This window comes from Phyllostomus discolor, chromosome 1 (assembly GCF_004126475.2).
Source record: "Phyllostomus discolor isolate MPI-MPIP mPhyDis1 chromosome 1, mPhyDis1.pri.v3, whole genome shotgun sequence".
NCBI lineage: Eukaryota > Metazoa > Chordata > Mammalia > Chiroptera > Phyllostomidae > Phyllostomus > Phyllostomus discolor.
Window position 1 is genome coordinate 139,270,439 of NC_040903.2, and position 27,962 is coordinate 139,298,400.

General features: G+C 34.7%; 1 long non-coding RNA gene across 1 annotated transcript; it reads left to right on the forward strand.

Moving 5' to 3' along the window:
• Positions 1 to 6,681: 6,681 nt before the first annotated feature.
• On the forward strand, positions 6,682 to 17,522 carry LOC118500631. Its single transcript, XR_004903210.1, has 3 exons — positions 6,682 to 6,820; positions 11,441 to 11,442; positions 17,456 to 17,522. It is a non-coding gene; the product is annotated as an uncharacterized LOC118500631 (long non-coding RNA).
• The last annotated feature ends 10,440 nt before the right edge of the window (positions 17,523 to 27,962 follow it).

Genomic DNA, 27,962 nt, shown 5'->3' on the forward strand with positions numbered 1-27,962 from the left:
ATGATGTTTGCTATGAGCTTGTGCTGTATGGCCTTTATTATGTTGAGACAATTTTTTTATTCCTCATTTGCTTAGCATTGTTAAAAAATCATAAAAGTGTATTATTGTCAAATGTTTTGTCTATATCTATTAAGATAATCATATGGCTTTTATCCTTCATTTTGTTAATGTGGTGTACCATATGTATTGAATTGCACTTGTTGAATCCTCTTGCATCCTGGGGATAAGTGCCACTTGATCATAATGTATAATCCTTTCAGTGTCCTCATGAATTTGGTTTGCTGATATTTTGTTGAGAATTTTTGCATGTATATTCATCAGAGATATTGGTCTATATATTTTTTTCTTTGTAGTGCCTCTGTATGGTTTTGGTATCAATGTACTACTGACTTTGTAAAATAAGTCAGGAAGTGTTCCCTCCTTTTATACTTTCTGGAAGACTTTGAGGATTATTATTAATTCTTTTTAAAATGGGTAGAATTTTATTAATGGGTAGAATTCACCCATAAAATTACCTGGTCCTGGAGTTTTTTTTTTGCTGGGCCTGTGTGTATAGCCATGGGGTGGTGCCTCTTTGCCTTCATGAAGAAACTGCTTTTTTATTTTCTGTAGTCCTGTGGGATTTATGAATGCAAGTACTGTTGACTTTCAGAGCTTGGTGATTCTGGGATCCATCCTTTGAGCAGCAGTCATAAAAGTTGGGCCTCTAACTGTGTTGACATGCTTCTTCTAAGAGGAAACTGGCAACATGTTTTTATCATTGAAACAAGTCAGAGGAAGAAGCCAGGGAAAGTGTCCACCTACACTTTTGGGCTCTGAAGGGAATCATGGTCAGCAGCTAGATGTATGCTGGTTAGAAGCTGAACCCTCGGGCTGCAGCGTGTACAATAAATATGCAGTCAAATCATACTGGGAGACAGGTGCATTTGCCTGCCCTCTGCAATGGGTTCTGTGGATAGCCACAGTGAGTGCTCATGTCCCCAGGAGCAACTGCTTCTTTGCTGTATTCCTGTGGGACCATGCACATGAGTCTCGCTGGTTTTCAGATCTTGGTGTCTGGGGGGTTCATCCCTTTGCTGGGAGTCTTAAAAGTGGGGGACTGGTGTGTGGCACAAACCCTTCACTTGTAAAGGAGAGGCAATTTTTCAGTGCTGTGCTGGAGCAGGGTTTATGGTAAATGTGTGTCTCAGCCTTTCCTACTATTTGGATGTGGATATATTCTTAATTTGCCTATGTGATGAAGCTGCCAATCACCAGATGCCCACAGCTGTGAATATATTTTCATTGTATTGAATCTCTCAACCAACAAAGAACATTGAGGTAGTACTCCTTATTAATTGTTTGGTTTTGAGGGATGTACTCATGATGGACAACACCTTCCCAATCAAAAAACAGAGTTAACATAGTGTTGATTTTGCTACAACTTTGCCTCTTCTTCTTTATGCATGGAGAACCAGGCAACTTCCAGTGGGATGACAGCCTTCCTTTCCAGATCATAGCTGTAGAACCACCATCCATCTCCAGTTATGACCTTCCTAAGGAAATTTTGTTCATTGGTAGTGATTTGAATCAAGTCATTAGCAACTGTAGCACAATGTTCCTTCTGCTCTGGTAGCAGAAGCTGCAGGACAAATTTTGCCATGGCACATTTCATGCCAAGATCCTGCATCAAAATTTCAGACACAGTAGTTTTTGGAATCAGCAGCTCAGCTTCTAGTTCTTGCACTGTTAGTCACTGAAATTTGTTGATTGCAACCCATAGACATTCAACATTTTAAGGTTCTGCTTGTTGCAGACTTTGCAGAACATGGATCATTTTCAACAGATTCTTGACCATCTTTGAAGCATTTGTGCCATGCCTTCATTTGTGGTGCACTCATTGCATCATCCCCGAAAGCCTTCTGAATCATCTGAATAATTTCCACTGAGTAATGTTCAAGCTTAATGAAAAATTTGACATAGATTTGTTGCTCTACTTGCTAAGTCATTTTGAAAGTGACAGCCTCATAGTATGCATGGCTCACTCAATGACACCTACCACCCCCACTGACTAGTACAGTGAAGTCATCATTTTTCATGCATGCACATTCCAGTCCACTCTCCTTGGCTGCAAGTTTACACTGATGTGCAAAATTGTATATAAAAAAATTATTTCCTCATGGTTAGGCACCTCATACATTGTCATGATGATTTTAAACTATATATAGGTATACACTATACGACTTGGGGTTTTTACAATTTCTTAAAAGCACATAATATGCAAAATCTCTTAGAGATAAGGGTACTGCTGTGTGATCATTACTTTCAGCCCAACTTGGCATTAATTTCCTTAATTCCCTTTCCCAAACACCAAAAGACAATGAGAGGTAGGAGAATAATTTAAATGTTCCTGTGGTGCTTGTAGGATGGCAGTGCTGTGCATCCTTATTTCGCTGCAGACAACAATTCCGTGTACCAAGAGGATAATTTTTTTTCAGGAGACTCCAGCAGATAAATTTTTATTGTTGTAAATAATTCATCAGCTTGTTATAATGAAACCACTTCACATTAAACATTTCTTTGCTCTGTCTTAAATGCACACGGAGATGTTCCACTGGATACTACTAAAATCTGATGCAAACTGAAGGTTCCCCTGTTTATAATGAGTTGTAGCTCTTTAAGGAACTGAGCCAGCCCAGTGCTAAGGGACTTGGTTAGACATTTGCCAGAAAAAGAAAAGCTAAGCAGAGTGTGGAGTAAAGGAACAAAGCAAATAGTAGAGCTTTGCTGGTCATTATGTTAATCCAAGAGATTTAATAGTCATGGCACATCTGGAGGTTAGTTTTCAAGTTGGTCCTTCAGAGACTATGAAGGAGATTAAAATTTATATAGGACAGATATAATTTTCAATAAAACTTAAGGGGCAGTAATAATTTTCCATATCTGGTATCTCTCTTAATGTATCACATAGAGAATGGAAAATGATTATACAAAGCCTAAATATTTTCTTTTTGAGATATAAAAGACAGTTTATTTAAAATCACCCCCCCCACAAAAAGAATTTTGATAGTACTCTATAGAGTTCTTCCTGTTTTAGAAGCTTAATTCTATAAATCTGTTTCCTTCCAGAGAAGCCCACTTGCCTAATGACAAGTTGTTCTTGGCTTGAGGTGCTCTCAGTCTTTGTGGGCAGATTCAGACTCTGATCCTGGAGGATCCACTGCTAAGCTTTCTCCCACAAGCCTGCCCCTCCTCATTCTCACCACCACTTTTGACTCATAACAGGCTTCTTGGTATACAGTAATTTGGATCTTGTTTAATAATTTTGTACTTGTCTAGCATCAAAGGAGGCTCTCAGAATGAATCCCCAAGGGGGGAATATTTCAGCAAATTCAAATGCAGCTTATAAATATTGTATTTAACTTGTCATTTAATGTGATATCTGGCTCATAGTTCCTGATGCTGGTTTCTCCAGCTTCCCATTAGAATACATAAGAAGAGAAAAGAAGAGATCAATATTCCCAAACCCAGGACTGACAATTTACCTAAGGCTAATGTGTGGGGAAAATATAAAATGCATTACATATAGGTGAAGGCAGACTGAGAAAAGCATGTTCAGACCACCTGAGGAAAGACAGACATCAGAGCCCTCCACCATCCTGTATACCCTACCTCACTATATTTATTCACTAGAACATTGGGCAGCTGTACCTATGGCCCTCAGGAGCCAGTTTCTGAAGCAATTTGATTAGTATGGACCTCCCTGCTCAGTAATTATTTTTAATTGCATTGGTAATAGATAAAATATATTTTTAAAAATATATTTTTTAATTCACAGTATACTGGTAAAGAAAAAGATTCATTTGCATACTCCTCCCTGAGGTAATCTCTGTTACTAATTTCTATGCCATTGCAAATAATTTTACTATGTATTTACATACATATGAATATATATACATATACAGACATAACAATATGCTTTGTATTTGTATACACATACCTATATACAACCATTCTTTTTATAAAAAATTATATACAGAATGTATTACTTGATGTCTTTTTCTTTGTCAATTTTATAAATAACATTTCATTAATGTCTTGGGGGATCTTTTGATAATAAAATGCTGTAGATTAAAACTTTAAAATAAATATGGGTTTGCATAGGAATCACTGGGAAGGCTGCTAAAAATGCAGATTTCAATGTTCTGTTACAAAAATTCCTATTTAGTAATCTAGATGGGGCTCTCCAAAATCTTTTCATAAAAAAAAAATCCACACACCCTGGCTGGTGCAGCTCAGTGGATTAGGCATGGGCCTGTGAACCAAAGGGTCGCCAATTTGGTTCCCAGTCAGGGCACATGCTTGGGTTGTGGGCCAGGTCTCCAGTTGGGGAAGTACAAAAGGGAACCACACATTGATAATTCTCTCCCTCTCTTTTTCCTTCCCTTCCCCTCTCTCTAAAAGTAAATAAATAAAATCTTCTTTTAAAAATCCACAGAAAATTTTATGTAGAAGTTTCTATAAATAAGAACTTCACGAAGCAGAGTTTCAGAAATACTGTAATAGCAATTCATCAATAAAATGAGTGCCCACTGATGATAACATAACAAAAAAGTAGTATCAGTGACTAGCTGTGAAGGTATCTTTGAAAATTGAGCTAGGAATTACAAGCACCAACTCAAGGAAGATTTTGGGTTTTGTTTGTTTTACATATGGAACAAAATACCAAGTAAAAAAAGAAAATATTAAAATCCAGCTTTAGAATATCTGATATATTTTTTTAAAAATAGAAGGTCTAGATCTACACTGCTCTCTATGGTGGCCAATAACCAAGTGTGACTGTTTCCATTTCAATTACTTAATAATGAATAAAATTAAAAAAAAATAGTGAGTAGTAGCACTAGTCACATTTTTAGTCACATTTTAAGTACCCATACCACCCATGAGTCATCACAATTTTATTGGAGTATTTTCATTATTATACAAACTTCTGATATACAGCACTGCAGGAAGATAAAGTATTATTTCAATTTGAACAAATAAAAAAATGATATTTCTGAATAGAAAAAATTTAAGAGTTTCAAATCAAAGAACTCTTACTGGTAGCTCTGTTTAGCAAGATCTGCTCTAAATACAAGCAGGGTATTTAATTTTTTTCAATTACAGTTTACATTCAGTGTTACTCTGTATTTGTTTCAGGTGTACAGCATAGTGATTAGATAATCATATACTTTACAGAATGTTCCCCTAATATTTCTAGGATCCAATTGGCACCATACATAGGTAGTAAAATATTGTTGACTGTATTCCCTGGGCTGTATGTTACATCCCTGTTGCTATTCCATAACTACTAATTTGTACTTCTCCAGGCCCTTCATCCTTTTCACCTAGTCCCCCAACTCTGCTCCTCTCTGGCAATTATCAATCTGTTCTCTCTTTTGTTTGTTTATTTGTTTACATTGTTCTTTAGGTTCCACATGTAAGTGAAATCATATGGCATTTGTGTTTCTCTGTCTGACTTATTTCACTTAGAATAATACCCACTAGATCTGCCCAGGCTATTGCAAAGGGTACAATTTCTTTTTTATGGCCAAGTAATATTCCATGGTATATAGTACCACAGCTTTTTTTATACACTTGTTTATTGATGGGATGGACACTTGGGTTGCTCCCATATCTTGATTATTGTAAATAATGCTGCAATAGACATAGGGGTGCATATGTTCTATCAAATTAGTGTTTGGGGTTTCTTTAGATATATATCAAGAAGTGGAATCATTGGGCACAATATATGAGCAAATATATGCTTCTGTTTATTTGTGTCTTCTTCAGTTTCTTTCTTCAGTGTCATACTTTTCTGAATACTGGTCTTTTACATCTTTGTTTAAATTCATTCCTGGGTGTATTTATTTATTTTCTGATGAAATTGCAAATGGGACTATTTTCTTAATTTCCCTTCCTGATAGTTCATTATTGGTGTATAAAATGCAGCTGATTTCTGGATATTTATTCTGCATCCTGCTACATTACCAAATTAAATTATCAGTTGTAGTAATTTTTTGGTGGAATTTTTAGGGTTCTCTGTAATATATTATCATGTCATCTGCAGATAATGTCAGTGTCACTTCTTCCTTTCCAATTTGGGAACCTTTTATTTCCTCCTTTTCCCTGATTGTTGTAGCTAAGACTTCCAGTAGTATGTTGAACAAGTGTGGTAAAAGCAGACATCTACATTTTGTTCTGAATTTTAAAGGAAACACTAGTAGTGTTTGCCCATTAGGTTTGTCATATGTAGCCTTTATTATGTTGAGGTGTTTCCTCTGTTCCCACTTTGCTGAGGGTTTTTTTCCATAAATGGGTGATGGATATGATCATGTTGTTTTTATCCTTCACTTTGTTTATGTGGTATATCAAGTTTATTGATTAGTGAATATTGGACCAGCCTTGCAATCTTGGGATAAATCACTGTTGATCATGGTGTATGATCTTTTTTAAAGTATTTCTGGACTCAGTTTGCTAATATTTTTTTTGAGGATTTTAGTGATTTTAGTGTCTATTTTAATCAGGGATACTGGCCTATAATTTTTTTTTGTAGTGCCTTCATATGGTTTTGGAATTAAGACAATGCTGGCCTTATAAAATGAGGTTGAGGGTATTTTCTCCTCTTGAATATTTTAGAATAGTTTGAAAATGATTGGTTTTAGTTCTTTGAATGTTTGGTAAAATTCACATGTGAAGCCATCTGATCCAGGACTTTTGTTTGTTGGAAGTTTTTTGATTACTGCTTCAATTTCACTAGTTGTAATCTGTCCATTCATATTCTCTGATTCACCCTGATTTAGTTTTGGAAGACTGTGTTTCTAGTAATTTATCCAGGTTGTCATATTTGTTGGCATATTGTTGTTCATAATATTTTCTTACACTCAGTTGTATTTCTTTGGTGTTAGATATAATTTCTCCTTTTTATTGTCTGATTTTATTTGTTTGGGTCCTCTCTTTTTCTTGATATGTTTGATTAAAGATTTATCATTTTTATCTTTCAAAGAATCAGCTCTTAGTTTCATTAATTTTTTGTTTAAAGAATCTATTTCATTTATTTCTGCTTTCAGTTTATTATTTCCTATCATCTACTCACTTTGCACATTGTTTGTTGTTATTTTTTCCAATTCCTTTTAGTGTAAAGTAACATTATTTGAGATTATTCTTATTTCTTGAGATAGGCATATAGGGCCATGAATTTCCCTCATAGGACTGTTGTGGCTGTGTCCCATAGTTTTTAGGTAGTGTTTTCATTTTCATTTGCTTCAAGGTATCTTTTGATTTCTTCCTTGATCTTATTTTAGCCCATTTGTTGTTTAGTGGCACGTTAGTTAGCTTCTGTATCTTTGTGTGTTTTTCAGTTTTCTTCTTGTGATTAATTTCTAGTTTCATGCCTTTGTGATTGGAGATGCTTGGTATGATTTCATTTTTTTTAATTTATTGAGACTTGTTTTGTGTTCTAACATGTGGTCTATCCTAGAAAATTTTCCATTTGAAAAGAATGTATATTCTGCTGCTTTAGGGTGAAATGCTGTGAAAATATGAAGTAAATCCAATTGGTCTGGTGTATCATTTAAAGCTATTTTTTTCTTGTTGATTTTTTGTCTGGAAGATCTATTTATTGATATCAGTGGGGTATTAAAATCATCTACTATGACTGTATTACTGTTGGTCTCTCCCTTTATGTCTATCAAGATTTGCTTTATATATTTAGCTGCTTCTCTGTTAGATGCATACATGTTTACAAGGGTTATATTCTATTGTTGGAATATATCCTATTACCATTAAATAATGTTCTTTCTTATTTCTTTTTTCAGCCTTTGTTTTGAAGTCTGTTTTATTTGATATAAGTACTATACCACAGCTTTTTTTTGTTTCCATTTACATGAGATAGCCTGTCCTTTATTTTCAGTATGTGTGTATCTTTCGTTTAGCAGCGAATCTCATGTAGACAGCATATACAGGTTTTATTTGCTTATCCATTCAGCTACATTATGTCTTTTGGTTGGTGGATTTAAACCAATTATTTTAAGGTGATTATTAATATGTATGTATTTATCACCATTTTATTCTTTATAACTATATTCCTCTCTTTTAAAATTTTTCTTCCTTTTCTTTAAGAAGAACCTTTCACATTTCCTGCAACACTAGTTTAGTGGTGATGAACTCCTTTAGCTTTTTCTTGTCTGGAAAGCTTTCTTTATATATCATCTTCAATTTTGAATGAAAGCTTTGCTGAGTAGAGTAGTCTTGATTGTAGGTCATTTCTTTTTACCTCTTTAAACATTTCAAGCCAATTTCTACTGGCCTGAAATGTTTCTGTTGAGAAATTATCTGACAGTTTTATGAAAGCTCCCTTGTATGTGACTAAATGTCTTTCTTTGGTTTTTAAGAACCTGTTTCTTTAACATTTGCCATTTAAATTGTGATGTGTGTTGGTGTGGGCCGCTTTGGGTTTATTTTGTTTGGAACTTTGTGTGCTCTTTGGATGTGGGTATCTTTTTCCTTTGCTGGGTTAGAGAAGTTTTCTACCATTATTTCTTCAAATAGGTTCTTGATTTTTTTCATCTCTCTTGCCTCCTCCTTGTACCCTTATGATGAGAATGTTGTTACACTTCATATCATCCCAGAGGTCCCTTACACCATACTAATTTTTAAAATTCTTTTTTTTTTCTTTTTGTTGCTCTGATTGGTTTTTTTTCAGCTACCTTTTCTTCCTAATCACTGATTTGGGCCTCTACTTCTCTAGTCTAGTGGATACATTCTAGCTAGTCTTCACTTCTGATATTGAGTTCTTTATCTCTGATTCTTTTTTATTGTGTCTATGCTTTTTTTTTTAATCTGGTTGAAGTTTTCATTAAGTTCCTTGAGCATCCTTATAACCATTGTTTTGAACTCTGTATCTGGTAACTTGCTTTCCTCCATTTCATTTAGTTCTTTTTCTGGGGTTTTTCCTATTCTTTAATTTGGGGCATGTTTCTTTATTTCCCCCTTTTTGACTTTGTGTTGACTGACTTTGTGTATTTATTTATGTACACTAGATAGATCTTCTATGGTTTGTAGGTTGGCCTTATTTAGTAGGTGTCTTTTGGGGCTCAGAGGCTCAGTTTCCCTAATCCTGATCTTGGTGCACCAGGAATGTCCCTTGTGTTTTTTGAGCCCTCCTTTTGTAGTTGAGTCTTTATTGCTGTTGGCCCATTATAGGTGCGGTTGTCCCTCTGGCTGGCTATGAAGATCAACCCCATGTACAACACATGAGCTACTGTGTGGAAGCTAGTTCCACAAAGTTTAATTCACCCCAACAGCATCTGGTGTCTGCTGAGATCTCCCTTTGTGTGTGCTGCTTGTGGAGCTAATTGGATCCTACTCTGATGAGGTTTGCATCTTTGATTGTGTTGATTCTTGAGTCTCTTTGGAAGGGATCCAATACTGATTGATGTCAGGCACCGCCAGTAGCAGGCTCTGGGCTACCTTTTTGGAGCTATAAAGTGATCCACAGTTTAAGGCTGTCTCTGCTGGGCCTGGGTGTCTTGTGAATGTACAAGTTGTGCACCAAGGCCTGTTTCTACCAGCACCAAGCTCAGGGGCAGGTTAGCAAAAGGCCCAAGTCTCCTCCAGATTTGCCCTTAACTGTTAGGCTCAGCTCCTGAAAGAGCCTCTGGTAGTATGTGAGTCGCTTGTGGGAGGATCTCAGTGGGTCACTAGGTAGGGATGAGTGGTATTCACCAGACTGATAGAGATTCAAACTCAGTGCTGGTGCTGTACAGTTTAAGACTGCTCAGTAATAGTCTCAGGGTACACCAAAGTCTGTGGGCACCCTCAGGTGGTGGAACCATGTCTCCGGGAGTCATCGGGTCCAAACAGACCTAGATTTCCCCAGGTAAATGGAGGGCTTAGTACCATTTGGGCATGTGAGGTAAAAATTTCCCCTGCCCTGTAGCCACATAATCCAATCTGTCCTGAATTCTGCCTGGCCCTCCTCCAGAGACTGAGCTTGGCAGAATGGGGAGTAGGGAAGGAAGGGTTAGTGGCTCTCCCATGGTAGAGTACAGGTCACACTCATGGGAAGGGAGAAATGGTCCTTACCCAAAAGTCAGCCAACTGAGTACCTGACTCTCACCATGTTCACCCGGACCTCTATACTATGGGACAGGGCAGCTGACTCCTCTATAGGGTGTGAGCTTGGCAGGATGGGGCAACAGTGAGTAGGGAGGATGGGGCTACTGCATTTCCCCAGGCTGATGCCATATGGAGAGGAGTGGTAGACCCAGTAAAATCAGATTCTGTGAGCAGTATTGGAGAGTGACTCAGCACAGGGACCCTGATGATTGTCCCTCCAGGTCTCTTCACATAGCCACACAATCCAGTCTCTCCCTGCATGACTCTAGTCCACTCTGAGCCACCTTACCTCCCCCAGAGCCCATGGTGAAGTCACTGCATTGGCCCTTTAAAAGGGCAACTGAGTTTTTAGCAGACTCAGGTTTCTCCATGGCAAACAGAATCCCCACTGATTCACAGCTAGGTGTTATGTGGGTTTCTCTTTGTGGCCCTGGTTCTCTGGGCTGAGAAGCCCAGTTTGGGGTTGGGACACCATGGGACATTTTTGCATCTGAGATATCCCTCCAGATTCTCAGCCACTGAATGTGGATGGGTGGGAGGTCAGCCCTTTTTAGACAGCCCTGCCTACCAGTCTTGATGTGTCTTCTGTAAATCCTTGGTTGTAAGACTTTGCTTCAGCTAGTCTTCAGCTGGTTACTCAGATTGATTGTTGTATATTTTAGTTGTAATTCCATTTTGGTCTTGGGAGGATGTGATTGCAACTTCCACCTGCTCTGCTGCTATCTTCTCCAATCCCCAAATCTACTTTTTCTGATATTAAGTAGTAGCCATGTCAGCTTTCTTTTTCTTACTGTTTGCTTGCTTTAACTTTTTCTATTCTTTATTCTCAAAATATAACTGTTATATTTTAGTACTCTTTTAAACACTATGTATTTGGTCACTCTTTGTTTTTTGTTGTTTTAATTGCAACCTGATATTCTTTGAATTTAAATACAAATGTTCAGTCCATTATATTAATGTGATTACTTATGACTGAGAATAAGACTAATATTTTGCTATTATTTTCTATTTTTCCCAATTAAATTTTGTCCTCTGCTCTTAATTTTCTGAATTGTCTCATGTTAACATTATTTATTATTGGTTTATTTCATCTATTGGCTTTCCAGTAATACCTTTTCATCTTTTTATTTTTTAGTGGTTGTTTTACAGATTGTCATTCTGTTCCATTATACTTGGAATTAATATTGGACTACTTCACATAAAATAAAGGAACTTACAAATATAGACTTCTATTTGAGCTCCATTCTTTTTTTGTTATTGTTGTCAAATATTTTTACTTATACATTATAAATTTCACAATAAGATGTCAATGCTTTGAATATTCAGCTATCTACTGAAATTAAGAGAGGGGAAATAAAAATAAGCTTTCATAATTATCTATGTATTTACTACATTTAGTATTGTTAATGCCTTTCTCTGCATCAAAGTTTGCATCTAGTGTAAGTTGTTTTCAGCCTCATGAACTGTCTTTTGCATGTATATCTGCTGACAATGGATTATATCAGTTTTTCATATTTAAACAAATTATATTTCACCCCCCTTTTTTAGATTATTTTTAAAATTTATTTTTAGATACAGTTTTCATACAATATTATGTTAGTTTCAGAAAAACAACATAGTGATACAACCTATGTAACTTGCAAAGATTGACATCACACATAGTTATTACAATATCATTGATTATATTCTATGGTGTACTTTATGTCCTCCCTTCTATCTAGTTGATCATCCACTTGTTCTCTGCATTTATGAGTTTGTTTCTGATTTACTTGTTCATGTACTCTTTAAAAAAAAATTCACATATACGTGAAATCATATGGTATTTGTTTTTCTCTGCCTGACTTATTTCACACAGCACAATACTTAGCTGGCAGGGGAGATACTGTGATCATTTTTTGAAGGATGTTTTTGCTGGCTATGGAATTCTGGGTGAAAACATTTTGTTTTTCGTTCAGCAATAAAAATGTTACCTGCTTGCCTTATGGCTGGCATTGTTTCTCAAGAGAAGTTATTTATATTCTATTTAGATTTGTTTCCCGACATATATTTTTTCTCTGAGGTTTTTTTTTTTTTTTACATTTCCCTTTATCTTTTGTTTCCAATAGTTTAACAGTATGTATGTATATATGATTCTTCATGTTTGGGGTTAATTTCTTGGATCTACATATTGTTTTTTCCCAGTTTGGGAAATTTTTCAGTAAATGTTTTATCAAATATTGTTTTTGTTTAATAGTTTCTCTTCTATCTTTCTGAAACTCTGAGTAGTATTCGTTTCACTCTATCACTCATGTCTTATGAATTTTTGAATATTGTGATTTTATTTGTTTCTTGGCTTCAGTTTGGATGCTTTCTATTGATCTATATCTAGTTGTTAATATACTCAAACATATTTAGTCATGTCCTAATTTATATGTTGTGTTTTTGCATTATATAATATTCATATGTTCTTATATCTTAAAAATTTGTATTGCAGTGAAATTTACACACATTGGTGAAATGTACAGATTTTAATATACAGTTCAATGTGTTTTGACAAGCCCACACATTTATGTAAAACATGCCTCATCTAGATACAGAGTATTATCATCTCCTCAGAAATGTTCCTAATGCCCTATCCTGTGTATCTATGTTTATGTAGGTTAAAATATGTAATTTTCTGTTTACTTACTTTCTTAGATGTAGTTCCCTTGTGAAATTATCCATCTTTCCTTTATATTGTCCATTTTTCCTTTTTTTTTCTTTAACAGAGTCTATTAAAGTACTTGCACACTAATTCCTATATCTGACACTTACCATGTTCACCAGGTGCTCTATACTATGAGACCCAGCAGCTGACTGACTCTTCTGCAGGATGTGAGCTTGGCAGGGTGGGGCAACAGGGAGTAGGGAGGGTGGAGCTATTGCATTCCCCAGTTAGAGTTGACACATAATATTCACCTGCAGTCTATTTTTAATGTATATTTATTTCTCTTTTATGGTCCTGTCTCTTGGTTTGCCTGTTAATTGTTTTATTGATGACAGATATATTTGTGTATAAGAAAAAGTTACAAAGGCTTCAGATAATATTTTATTTTATAGAGAATATCCATATTTTATTCTGCTAAGCACATGGATGGAGATTGATTACCTTAATCCAATTAGAGGAAAAACTGATTTAAGACTGGCTTGCTGCTTTGATAAGGCTCAATTTATTTCTGGTTTTAACTTATTTTCTAAGGACATAGCCCCATAGGCCTTTCAACAGAAATCCTGGTGTGTTCTTCGGGCCACTTTCCTCTGGCAAGTCCTAAACTTAAATCCTAGTTTTGACTGAACAAGGAGATTGTCAAAACCTTATTTTTTCAGAGTATGTCAGCTTAGTTTTCAGCCTTCTTTGTGGCTTTAGAATTGCACAAATGTCTTCAGGAGGAAAAAGGAAAAATGCCAGAATTTGAGATCCTAGTATCTCCGACTTAATCTTTTCCCATTAAAAAGCTAATATTAATCTTGTCTCTGTCTTCAGAAGTCACCCAGTGTTTAGCCAAATCCTGGGTTTTCAGCCTCTTTTCCTCAGAATTTGCAGAAAACTTCAGCACATAATTATAGAATAGCAGCTTATCTCTCAGTTTTTCCACTATCCAGAATTGTGTTTACTATAGTCCTCATTACTTTCCTGCCTTTAAGCAAAGTATTTTGTATTGTACCTTGGGGAACACTGGTGGGCTACAAAGTAATCCATCCTGTGTTCTTTAGTTAAAATTTTAGCATGTAGACATAATAACTAGTAAGTTATTAGCCAAAAGAATTATACAGATAAATGGCAGAATGGCAACAGAGTTCTGATCAGCAGAATAAATTCTCAACAACTAGCTTTCTAAGAGATATGAATTTTGAATATAGAAGTATAAATACATATAACTTGTCTTTGAATGTGTATGAAAAAATATTTTAATATACAAAAATCCAGAAAATTGTTTGAGCATGTACTGTCTCCAAAGAGAATGAAATTGAGGAAACAATCCAGCTGAATAACAAGAAAACATGAAATAATAAACAACACTGCTGAAAAGATTATAAGAAATAAAACTATCAAAACATATACTTGTATATATATAATTGTATATAGTGTTTTTTGTTTGAATTCTTTACTTTTATTTTGATTCTAATGTCTATCTTCATTAGAGAAACTAGTGTCTGTCTTTAAATATATTTGATTTGTTTTCCCAAATTTACTTAAATTGAATATACTTTTCTTTTTAAAGTAGGAAAATAAGTATACTGAATATATATATTCTTGTGTAACTAATATGTGTCTTGCTTAAACTACCCATGATAATAATATATCAGTGACATAATCATACCTGACTCATTAATTACCTATTTACATTTTTCTTTGTTGTGGATAGTGGCCTCACTTCAAATGCTAGCTGTAACATACTCATCAAAATTTTACTAATCCACTCTTTTCTATGGAAAGTTGTTATCTGATAGAAAGTAAAACAAAACAAAAAACAAACAAAAACATTTATAAAAGCAAATGCATTTTCAAGAGTTTTTATTTGCTTGGTATATCACTAATCACCCATGTCAAGGACTTCAGGTGAGCCCAGTGAATTTGGCATTTACTTGCATATTTCCAGTCATGTGGAAGTGGAGATATCCAAATAGAATAGAATCCTAAAGTTCCTCTTCTCCTGCTGTAAGCTGTGAGGCAGAACCATGGGTATTGCCTTACTTCTCCCATTGCCTGCATTTTGGCAATTTGTTTAAGTAAAAGGAAAGCAACACTCTTGACTTAACTATCAGATTCAAATCTCTTTTTTGCTCATTAGATTCCTCTTATAGGCAAGATCATATGGTTTTTGTGTTTCATAAGCTGGTTTATTTTACCTAGCGTAATGCTCTCCAGTTCAATCCATGCTGTCCCAAAAGGTAGGAGTTCCTTCTTTCTTCTGCTGCATAGTATTCCATCATGTAATGTACCAGTTTTTTGACCCACTCATTTACTGATGGGCACTTAGGCTGTTACTATCACTTGGTTATTCTAAATAGCACTGCTGTGAACATTGGTGTGCATAAGTTCTTTTGAATCAGTAACTTGGGATTCTTGGGCTATATTCCCAGCAGTGGAATCACGCGATGAAACAGCAGTTCCATTTTTAGTTTTCTGAGGAAATTTCATACTGTTTTCCACAGTGGCTGTACCAGTCTGCATTCCCACCAACAGTATACTAGGGTTCCCTTTTCTCCACATCCTTGCTAGCACTTGGTTGATTTTTTAATAATGGCCATTCTAAGCTGTGTGAGGTGATATCTCATTGTGGTTTTAATTTGCATCTCTCTGATGGCTAGTGATGTTGAGCATATGTTCATATGTCTGTGGACCATCAGTATGTCCTCCTTGGAAAAGTGTCTATTCAGGTCCTTTGCTCATTTTTTTTATTGGATTGTTTGTCTTCTTGATGTTGAATTGGATGTATTTTTTATATGTTTTGGAGATCAAAACCTTGTTTGATGTATCATTGACAAATTTGTTCTCCCATATGGCCAATTCCATTTTCATTTTGTTGAGGGTTTCTTTAGCCATGCAGAAGCTTTTTAATTTGATATAGTCCCATGTGTTTATTTTCTCCTCCCCCTTGCCTTAGGAGATGTATTGGCAAAATATTGCTATGGGGGATATCTGAAATTTTACTGCCTATGTTTTCCTCTAGGATTTTTATGCTGTCATGAATTATAGTTAAGTCTTTTATCTATTTTGACTTTATTCTGGTGTTTGGTGTAAGTTGGTGGTCTAGTTTTAGTTTTTTTCTATGTACCAGTCCAGTTTTCCCAACACCAATTATTGAAGAGGCTATTTTTACCCCATTGTATGTTCATGTCCCCTTTGTCAAATATTAATTGACATCAAGTTTATCTCTGGGCTCTCTATTCTGTCCCATTGACCTATGTATCTGTTCTTATGCCAATACCAGACTGTTTTGATTAGAGCGGCCTTGTAATACCTGTTTGATATCAGGTATTGTGATTCCTCCTACTTTTTTCTTCTTTCTCAAGATTGCTGAGGCTATTCAGGGTCTTTTTCTGTTCTATACAAATTTTTGAAATATTTATTCTATATCTATAAAATATGCCATAGGTATTTTAATAGGAATTGCATTGAATCTATCTAAAGATTGCTTAGAGTAGTATGGACATTTTAATCATGTTAATTCTTCCAATCCATGAACATGGTATATGCTTCAATTTATTTGTATCTTCCCTAATTTATTTCTTCAGTGTTCTGTAGTTTCCAACTACAGCTTTTATCTCCAGGGTTTAATTTATTCCTAGATACTTTATTTTTCTTGTGGCTACAGCAAATGGGATTCCCCCCCCCCCCAGTTTCTCTTTCTGATATCTCATTGTTGGTGTACAAAAATGCCCTCAAATTCTGAATATTGAATTTGTATTCTGCTATTTTGCCAAATTCATTTATTAGGTCACATAGTTTTTTGGTGGAGACTAGGGTTTTCTATGTGCACTATCACTATCATCTGTGAATAATGACAGTTTTACTTTCTCCTTTCCAATTTGAATTTTTTTATTTCTTTTTTTATCACTGTGGCTATAACTTCCAGTAATATGTTCCAGTAAATAATTTCAGTAATAACTTCCAGTAAAAAGAATGGCAAAAGCAGATACCCTTGTCTTGTTCCTGATCTTAATGGGAAAGCTTTTGGTTTCAACCATTGAATACAATGTTGTCTGTAGACTTCTCCTTTATGGCCTTCATATATTGAGGTATATTCCCTCTATTCCTACTTTGTTGAGTGGTTTTTTTTTTTTATCATAAATGGGTGCTGGATTTTATCAAATGTTTTTTCAGCAACTACTGATATGATCATGTGATTTTTGGCCTTCATCCTGTCTATGTGATGCATTACTTTATTGATTTGTGAATATTGTACCATCCTTACATTCCTGGGGTGAAATTCCACTTAATCATGGTGTATGATCTTTTTAATGTATTGCTAGACCAGGATTGCCAATATTTTGTTGAGGATTTTAGCATCTATGTTCATCAGAGATATTGGCCTGTAGTTTTCTTTGTTGTGTCTTTACCTGGTTTTAGAATTAAGATAGTATCAGCCTCATAAAAAGATTTTGGGAGACTTTCCTCTTCTTGAATTTTTTGGAATAGTTTGAAAAGGATAGGAATTAGTTCTTCTTTAAACGTTTGGTAAAATTCACCTATGAAGGCATCTGGTTCAGGGTTTTTTTGTGCCAGGAGTTTTTTGATTACTGCTTCACTAGTTGTTATTGGTCTATTCAGATGTTCTGCTTGTTCTTGATTCAGTTTGGAAGATTATATGTTTCTAGAAATTTGCCCATTTTGCTCAGGTTGTCCAATTTCGTGGCATATAATTGTTCATAGTAATTTCATGCAATCCTTTATATTTCTGTGGTATCAGTTATAATTTTTCCTCTTTTGTTTCTAATATTATTTATTTGGTCCTCTCTCTTTTGTCCTTGATGAGTCTGGGTAAAGGTTTGTTAATTTTGTTTATCTTTTCAAAGAATCAGCTCCTGGATTAATTGATTTTTTGAATTGTTTGTTGTTGTTGTTGTTGTTATCTCTAAGTCATTTAATTCAACTCTAATCTTAATTATTTCCTCCCTTCTACTTGTCTGGGCTTTGTCTGGGCTCCTCTAGTTCTTGTAGATGTAGGGTTAGGTTGTTTATTTGAGATTTTTCTATCTTCTTTAGGTAAGTCTGTATTGCTATGAAGTTCCCTTTCAGGACTGCCTTCACTGTGTCCCATAGTTTTGGAGCTGTTATGTGTTCTTTTTCATTTGTGTCTAGATATTTTTATTTCTTCCTTGATCTCATTGTTAACCCATTCATTATTTAATAATGTGTTATTCAATATATTTCCATGTATTTGATTGTGTTTGAGTTTTTTTCTTGAGGTTGGTTTCTAGTTTCAAGCTATTGTGATCCAAGAAGATGCTTGATGTGATCTCAATTATCTTGAATTTGTTGAGGCTTGTTTTGTGTCCTACCATGTGGTCAATCGTTTTGAAACTATTCCATGTGCATTTGAAAAGATTATTTATATATTTTGCCTTTTGGGAGTGAAAGGTTCCATATATCAATTAAGTCTATTTAATCTAATTAGTCCATTGAAGTCTATTGAAGTCTATTTAGTCTATTGTGTTGTTCAATGATATAATATCCTTGTTGATATTTTGTTTGGAAGATCTACCCATTTTTGACAGTGAGGTGTTAAAATCCCCTACATTGACTGTTGCTGTCAACATCTTTCTTGAAGTCCTCCAAGACTTTATATTATTTGGTACTCCTATGTTGGATACATATATGTTTACTACAGTTATATTCTCTTGTCGGACTACTCCCTTATATGGTGACCTTGTTTGTCTCTCATTATGGCCTTTGTTTTGAAGTCTATTGTCTGATATAATTATGGCAACCCCAGCTTTTTTTTCATGTCCATTTGCATGGAATATTTTTTCCATCCCTTCACTTTCAGTGTAAATCTCTTGTTCTGAGGTGGGTCTCTTGTAGACAGCGCATATGTAGGTTGTTTGTTCTTATCCACTCAGCTATCCTATGTCTTTGGAACATTTAATCTATTTACATTTAAAGTTATTATTGATAGGTACTTCTTGCCATTTTTTATGTTTGTACCTGTGTTCCTCTCTCTCTCCTTTTCTTCATCTTCTTAAAGCAGGCCCTCTACCACCTCCTGCAATGCTGGTTTGGTGGAGGTGTACTCTTTTAGCTTTTTTTTTTTTTGTCTGTGAAGCTCCTTCTTTTGCCTTCCATTTTAAATGAGAATCTTACTTGGTAGAGTATTCTTGATTGTAGGCCTTTGCTTTTCAGTACTTTGAATATTTCATTACATTCCCTTTTGGCTTATAGTGTTTTTGTTGAGAAATTAGCTGCTACCCTTATCAGAGCTCCATTGTATGTTGCTAGCTGTTTCTCCCTTGCTGCCTTTAAGATTCTCTCTTTCTCTTTAAACTTTGCCAATTGTGATGTGTCTTGGAGAGGGCCTCTTTGGGTTCATCTTGATTGGGACCCTCTGTACTATCTGGACTTACATGACTTTTTCCCTCTCCAAGTTAGGGAAGCTTTCTGTCATTACTTTTTCAAACAGGATTGCTATCCCTTGTTCCTTTTCTTCTCCTTCTGGTCTCTGTGTGATAGGAATATTATTCTGTTCCATGTCATCCTGCAAATATGATATTTGAAATAAACTAAAATAAAAAATAGTGAAATAATAGGAACAAAGTTGAAAAAAAGAACAAATGTTAAAAAGCTATGCAGGAGAAAAAATAATGCAAATAATGAAGCAGACCATTGTGGAATTCATTTCAGCAGAATCTGTTTGCCACTGCCTTCTCTTTCTGGATCCACCCCTGGTAATGTCAGATGGTGCCCTATGCAGTCTGTTAGAGACTATAAGCGATTTGACCCAGTCTGTGGTTGTCTCTTTCAGGCTTGGATGATCCCCACTGTTCTGTCCTGCTAGCTTTCTATCAGCACAAGGCCCTGGAATGGTTCATCTAATGTCTGAGACCTAGGCCAATACTATCTCCCCTTGCATCCATAGGAGGCCTGTGGCATGATAGGGAGGGTGGAATCCCTTGGTTGCCCCAGGAGAGTGCTGTTCATTTTTCAGGGAAGACGGTGGGAGTGTTTCCCTGCCTCCCACTCCAAGCCTTGATCTGACCCAGATTATTTCCAGTAATGTACAGTTTCTGGTGAATTAGCTGTCTATTTCCTCTGAGGGGTCAATCTGTGGAAAGGGGCAGCTCTTCCCTACTTGGTGCTGATGGCAGCTCTGTAGATAAGCCAAGGCTGGGCAGGGCTCTAAGCACCCCTTGTTACACCTGTCTCTAATTTCTCTGCTCTGTTGCTTTCAGTGGATCAGGGCCCAAGCACCTTCTTAGTACATAGTGTCTGATAGTAGTTCAGAAAGGGCTATTTCAGAGCTTCTCCTTCACATGCAGATATGGCTGAGCAGAAGGTTCCTAAGCCAGGCCTCACTGATCTGCAGAGCCTACAGTTCCAGGGAGGGCATTGGGTGTGTCTGCCTGTGAGGTGACCTGCCTGGCTACACCAATCTCAAGCATTGAGATCCTGGCTGTCCAGTCCTCAGCCTGCTGCTCTTGCAGGAGACTCAGGCTTTAACTCTCTACTCTGCACAGCCTCCTGCTCACCAATTGTGTTGGGTTGGGTCTCACAGTCCCTTCAGTGTGACACTTTCTGTTCTTCCTGTGCAGCTGGACTTAGTGGGATTGAATTGCACTTTCACTCTGGTTTCTTTGTTGGCACAGCTGCTACACACACACACATGTGCACAAGCACAGGGTCTCTGTCAAGTCCCGCCTCAGGTCCTCTTTCAAAATCATCTCTGTGTGGCCCCCACACTGCAGCACTAAGCCCTGGGCTGGTTCTCTGTGCTCTACCTTCCCAAATAGCATAAAGTTTCTCTCAGTCAGGGCTGACCACAACTTGCCAGTGCCGCTGACAGTTTTAGGAGATAGAATTTCTCTCTGGAACTCTCCTGGGTGTGCTGCAGCTATGAATGGGCCTCTTGCTGTATGTGTGTAGCCTAAGTCTCTCAGACTTTGTACATCCTTCCAAGTCTCTTGCAATTAGGGTTGGTGATTTCCCTATGTAGGACCAGGGCCCTTCTCTGGGAGGGACAGGAGCATTTTCCTTCTGTTCTCTCCTCTACTGTAGGCACCTTGCACAGGATATTTCCCCCTCAACTTATAAAAATTGCTTACCAGGTGGTACAAAGCATCTTTATTACTCTTTGGCTTCAAAAATTCATATCAGCTGAGATTCTGTTGATTATTCAGATCACTTTTCAGAAATATGAGCTGAAAATCTGTGCTGGGAACACAAGCATGTGGGCTCAGTTTCCACCTACTTGGCCTCCATCTTCCAAATCTCTGCATATAGTGTTTTAATAACAAATGTGTAAAGATAAAAGTGATGGTTAAGAGATCAGTTTTGAAACCAAAGGCACAGTATAGGAACATTTTTCAAAATATCAAAACAAAACTTTATAATATAAAGGGTATAGGAGTCAAGAGAAAGGTCTAAGTTAGATAAATTATGTTTATGTATCATTTGCTGAAAGGAGAAAGGGTTAATAAGTAGTGAGTATTCACAGTGAAAGGAAATAAAGGCTGTTCCTGCCATTTATATAGGAAACAAGACAAATATCCTGCCACCACTGCTGTTTCTTCCTCCTTTCCTTCTCCTTCTCCTCCTCCTTCTTCTTTATTATTATTATTATTATTAAAGTTTGTTTTGGAGATCCTTACTTATCCTAATAAGGAAGAAAGAAAACTGCCTCCAATTGTGGGGAAAAATATAAAGCAGTCAATTATTTTTCTTTAATGAGAATCAAGTCAAAAGTTATTAGAAATGACAAGATTAGTACATACAAATAAAATACATGGAAATACATGAAAATATATGGAAATTAATTTAAATACATGGAAACATACAAACTAATAACTTTTCAATATACCAGAAATAAAACAACAGAAATAATTAGAATTATTTCTTCTAATAATTGAAGAAAAAGGCTAAGCATTATAGAAACAAACACACTAATTAGAAATATACTTAAAAATTTATGTAACAAACCATATGATAAATACTATATAAATTTATTAGTAGTTTACAAAAAACTAAATAAACAGGCCTACCATTTTATCTAAAATATGTATGAAGTCAATACTGTGGGGAAAAAAACAGTTTGCAGTTGATTAGCCCACATGGTCAATTTTGTAAGGACTTGCATAACTTGACAAATTGATTTTAAGTTCATCTGTAATTTATCAAGAATATCCAATACATTGAAAAGAAAGGCTAATTAGGAAATCAATGAAATATCATTAAAGCTGAAGTTAAACTAAAATAAAACTCTACATACAATAAAATACAAAGAGTGTAAGAATTCAATCTAAAATACAATGTGAAATAAAAGATCATAATCAACATAAATAGTCAAAAATGTGAATTTGCCAAAGTGTGATTATGTAACAGCAGAGGTAGACAGATTATTTGTGGTTCAAAGGGAAACAATTTAAGTTTTTAAAACAATTAGTTTCTTTAACTTACATAAGATTTATCTAATAAATGCCTCAACTCACCTACTTCACCCCCAAACTATAAGCATTATAATGTAGAACAAGGATATATTAAATAGGGAGTTAGGTTAAAAATCATTTAAATAAAAGACTAAATTAATTATGATACAGATGACATACAGATATTTTAAAATTGTAAAACTGTACAAAATGATAAAGTTTTAGAATATTTGCACTAGTTATTGAAAGATAATTTGATAAATGGCTGTTTATTTGGAGAAATTTTGAGTTAAGTACATAAGTCAGAGTATATGTCAGATTCCAGAAGCAATACATTTAAAATATATATTAATAATATACTACAAACTAACAAAAATATGAGAGATTCTTTTTATAGTCTTGGGAAAAGACAGTATTTTCAGACAGACCTGAAACTCAGGCAATATAGAAAAATATTGCTTTACTCCAAAAACTTTTAAATATATTATCTGAGAAAAAATATCATGAGCATCGTAAAAGAGAAATATAATACTAGGAAAAATAATTGCCACATATAAACAGAAGAATGATTAATTGCTACTAGACCCATCTTATGGGGGAAAAATGAACTTTTTTGGCCAACCCAATATAAAGAGTTGTACAAATGAAGAAATGGATGACTAACTGAATGGAAACATAGACAGAGTCTATGAAGAAGTCACCCACACACACACAAAATACAAATGACAACAAACATACAGATGTTCCACCACATAAGTAATAGAAAATACAAGCTAAAATAATAAGGTATTATTTCACCAATTTAGAAAACATTACATTCTTAATAAAACAAAGTGCTAGGAATGGTGTGGAAACAGGTATTCTAATGCAATGTTGATAGGATAGATTATTGTATGCAAAGCAAAAGGTCTTAAATTCATATATGAAATTACTTTTTTGGAAGCTAGAGTGGGTATATAAACCAACAAATTTAAGTTTTAACTTTAAAACTCTATTGAGGTAATTTTGAAAATCAGAAAAATTTTTGAAATTAAAAAAATTTTAAATCTGATCCCAATAAAGGACTTAAAATGACTCATACATGAACAGTTGCTCACAGAAATTAAACCTGGTAATGAGTATAGGAAACTGGACTAGGCATCTCACTAAATATCAATTAAATACAAATTAAAATATTAAATATAATTTTCAAGTATCGGTTTCTCAGAGAATGGTAAAATAAAGAATATGCAATATTGTTATCTTGGCAGAAGGAAAGACACCTCTTTAAAATAAAAGGTTAAACTGTGTGTCAATTTCAAGAAGGCAATTGATAATGTGTGAAAATGAATTTTATTGTATTAATTTTAGACTACATTTTACTTATGCAAAAGTACTAGAAAAATACAGTGATGACTAGTATAGCATTTTTGTTTATTTGTCTTTGAACAATTATTTTTAGGATATATTTACATGGCATAAAATTAAGCATTTTAAAGTGTACAAGTGAATTTTAGCATATCCATCTGCTAAAGGTACATTCATCACCACTGTTTAATTCTACAATATTGTCATTACCCCCAAAGAAACTCATATCAGTTAGCAGTCAATCCCAATTTTCCCTCCCTTCATTTTCTGGCAACTATTAATTTACATTCCATGTCTCTGGTTTTGCCTATTTCATACATTCATAAATATAAAGTCATATGATACATATTCATTGTGTCTGGCTTCCTTCCTCTAGCATAATGTTTCCAATATCTTTTCATACTGTGTCATGTAAAGAGATTCATTCCCTTTTTATGGCTGAATAATATTCTACTATATAGATATAGCACACATTATTTATCTATTTTTCAGTTGGTGAACATTTGGGTTATTTCCACTTTGGGTTATTATGAATAATGACACTATAAATATTTGAGGAACTGCTTAACTATTTTCCACAGCAGTTTTACCATTTTATATTCTCACCAGCAATGTGTAAGGGTTTCAATTTCACTACACCATTGGCAACATTAATTTTCTGTTTCTTTCTATTATTATCCATTCAGCACATTGGCAACACTAAATTTCTGTTTCTATTATATTCATTATTGTTATTATTATCCATTCAGTATGAAGTGGTATCTCACTGTTGCCCTGATTCACATTTTCCTAATGTATAAAATATAACATCTTTTCATGGGCTACTGCCCATGTGTATATTCTTTTGGAGAAATGTGTATTCATATCCTCTGCCCATTTTATAAATTGGGTTGTTTATATTTTAGAAGTTGTAAGAGTTCTTTATATATTGTAGATACTAGACCCATATATGAATTGCAAATATTTTCTTCCATTTTGCTAGCTTTCTTTTCACTTTCTTGATAGTGTTCTTAGACAAAAATTTTATTTTGATGAAGTCCCAATTAACTATTTTTTTCTGCTTGTGCTTTTAGTATCAAAGAAACTTTTCCCTAAGGCAATAATACCATGCAGATTTACATTTCTAAGAATTTTATATTAGTGTTTCTTACACTTGTATCTTTGATTCTTTTTTAGTTAATTTTAGTTAATCAGGTATAAAGTAGGTCTTCAGTTTCATTCTTTTGCATGTGGTTATTTAGTTTTAACAGCATCAGCTTTTGAAAAGATTATTCTTTGCTCATTGAATGATCTCAGCAACCTTCTCTAAAATCAATTGACCATAAATTTATAGATATTTTCTTTAGTTGCTCAATTCAGTTTCATTGATCTATATGTCTATCCTTATACAGGCACTACACTGTTTTGGTTACTGCAGCTTTATGTAAGTTTTGAAATCAAGATTTGTTATTCATCTAACTTTGTTCCTCATTTCCAAGATTGGTTTGAATATCTGGGGTCCCTTGTATTTGCATTTGAATTTTATGATCAGAGCATCCATTTTTTGCAAAAGGGAATTTGGAATTTTAGTAAGGATTACATTGAATCTGTAGAACAATTTGATTTCTTCTGCCATCAAAATTTTGAGTCTTTTCAGCCCACAAACATGATCTATCTTTACATTTATTTATCATTTAATTTATTTTAACAATACTTTGTAGTTTTAGTGTACAGGTAGTGTACTTCTTTGATTAATTTCTAAGTATCATACTTATGTTTATGCATTTTAGATGAAATTGATTTCTCAGTTTCTCTATTAGATTGTATAGTGCTAATCCCAAGACATACAACTGATTTTTGTTTCTTGATCTTATGTCCTATAACTTTATTGAACTCACTTATTTGTTCAAAATTTGTGTGTGTATGACTATTCTTTAGAATTTCTACATATAAGATCATATCATCTGTGAATAGAAATAGTTTTATTTGTTTTTATTTTAGTGTTTAATTTCCCTGTTTAGAACTTTCAGTACAATGTTGAATAGAAGTGACAAGAATAGATGTCATGTCGTATTTCTGATCTCAAGGGGGAAATTTTTTATCTTTTGTCATTCAGCATGATGTTAGCTGTGGGTTTTTCATAGAATAACTTTATCAGGTTGAGGAATTTCCCTTCTTTTCCTTTTTATTTAGTGTTTTTTTTTTTTTTTCCATGAAATGGTATTGGAAGCCCTGGCTAGCGTAGCTCAGTGGATTGAGTGGGGGCTGCGAACCAAAGTGTCGCAGGTTCTATTCCCAGTCAGGGTACATGCCTGGGTTGCAGGCCATGATCCCCAGCAACCACACGTTGATGTTTCTCTCTCTCCCTTTCTCCTGCCCTTCACTCTCTAAAAATAAATAAATAAAATCTAAAAAAAAATTAATGGTATTGAGTCAAAAGCTTTTCTGAATCTATTTAAATGATTGCTTTTTCCTTATATTATTCTATTAATGTGGTATATTACATTGAATATTTTTCATATGTTGAATCAACCTTGCAAACTGGGACAAATCCCAGAAGGTCATAATGTCTAATCCTTTTGATATGCTATAGGATTTAGTATGGTATCCTTTTAAGAATTTTTGTATCAGTATTCAAATAGATATATTTATCTATATTAGTTCTGTTGTTGTTTCTAATTTCTCCTGTGATTTCTTCTTGACCCATTCATTACTCAGGAATCTGTTGTGGGATGAATAATACGTCCCAAGAAAGATATGTTGAAATCCTAACACCCACTATTGCAGCATGTGACTTTATTTGGAAATAAGGTTGTTGCAGAGGTAATTTTTGAAATTAAGATGAAGTCATCCAGGAATATGCTGGGCCCCTAATCTAAGATGACCACCATCCTTATAAGAAGACAGCTACATGAAGGCAGACACAGGGAGAATGCCTTGTGACAGTGAGACACTAATTGGAGTAATGTAGTTTCAATTCAAAGAACACCAAGATTTCCAGGAAACTACCAACTAGTAAGCAGCAGGCAAAGATTCCTCTACTGGTTTCACAGAAAGTATAAATTGATGACACCTTGATTTCAGATTGCTAGCCTCTAGAACTGTGAGACAAGAAACTATTGTTTTATGTTTGTGACACTGTTCCAGCAACCCTAGAAAACTAATAGAGTAGTATTTATTTTTACAAATTTATTCAAGAATTATTACAAGTATGATTGCATATATTTGAAGTACACAATGTGATTATTTGATAGACATATGCATTGTAGAATAATTACCAAGATAAAAATAATTAACATTCCACCTCACATAGTTCACTCTTGTGTGTGTGTGCATGTATGTTCACGTGCACACAGTACAAACACCTAAGATCTACTCTCAACAACTTTCTATAGTCACCATTCTATACATTATATCATCAGAACTTATTTTCCTTATAACTGAAAGTTTGTACTCTTGACCTACATTTCCCCCTCTTCTTATCTTAATAATGGAAAGCATTGTTCTGTCCTGCTGTTATTTGATTTCTTTCTTTATTTTTTAAAATTAACATTTAAGTAATACAATATAGTATTTATCTTTCTCTTGCCAGTTTACCTCAATTAAAATAATGCGCCCTGGCTGGCATAGCTCAGTGGATTGAGTGCAGGCTGTGAACCAAAGCATCACAGGTTCGATTCCCAGCCAGGGCACATGCCTGGGTTGCAGGCCATGGCCCCCAGCAACCGTACATTGATGTTTCTCTCTCTCTTTCTCCCTCCCTTCCCTCTCTAAAAATAAATAAATAAAAAAATAATGCTTTCCAGATCCATCTATGTTTTTTGTTTCTTCTTTTCTAAAAAAATTTCATTGCGTATATATACCACAGTTTCTTTATCCATTCATCCATCGAAAGACATTTATGTTGTTTTCATATCTTGGCTATTGTGAATAATGCTGCAATATAAATGGGACTGCAGATACCTGATAGAAGTTTTGATTTAATTTATTTCAGTTATATACCCAGCAGTGGGATTGCTGCATCATAATTTCCACATGTTTATGAAGTTTTCAAATTCTAATTTTATCAGTTTTTAATTACATTTCATTTGTTTAGAGAATATGCTTTTAATTAATTATTTCTACTTTTAAAAGTTTACTGAGATTAGTTTTATGATGTGATATAGAGTCTGTCCTGGAGAATGTTTCATGCATACTTGAAAAGAATGTGCATTTTCAATTTACAATAGCCAAGTGTTGGAAGCAACCTAGATGCCCATCAGTAAATGAATGGATCAAAAAACTATGGTACTTTTACACAATGGAATTCTATGCAGCAGAAAGAAAGAAGGAGCTCCTATCCTTTGCATCAGCATGGATGCACCTTGAAAGCATTATACTAAGTGAAATAAGCCAGG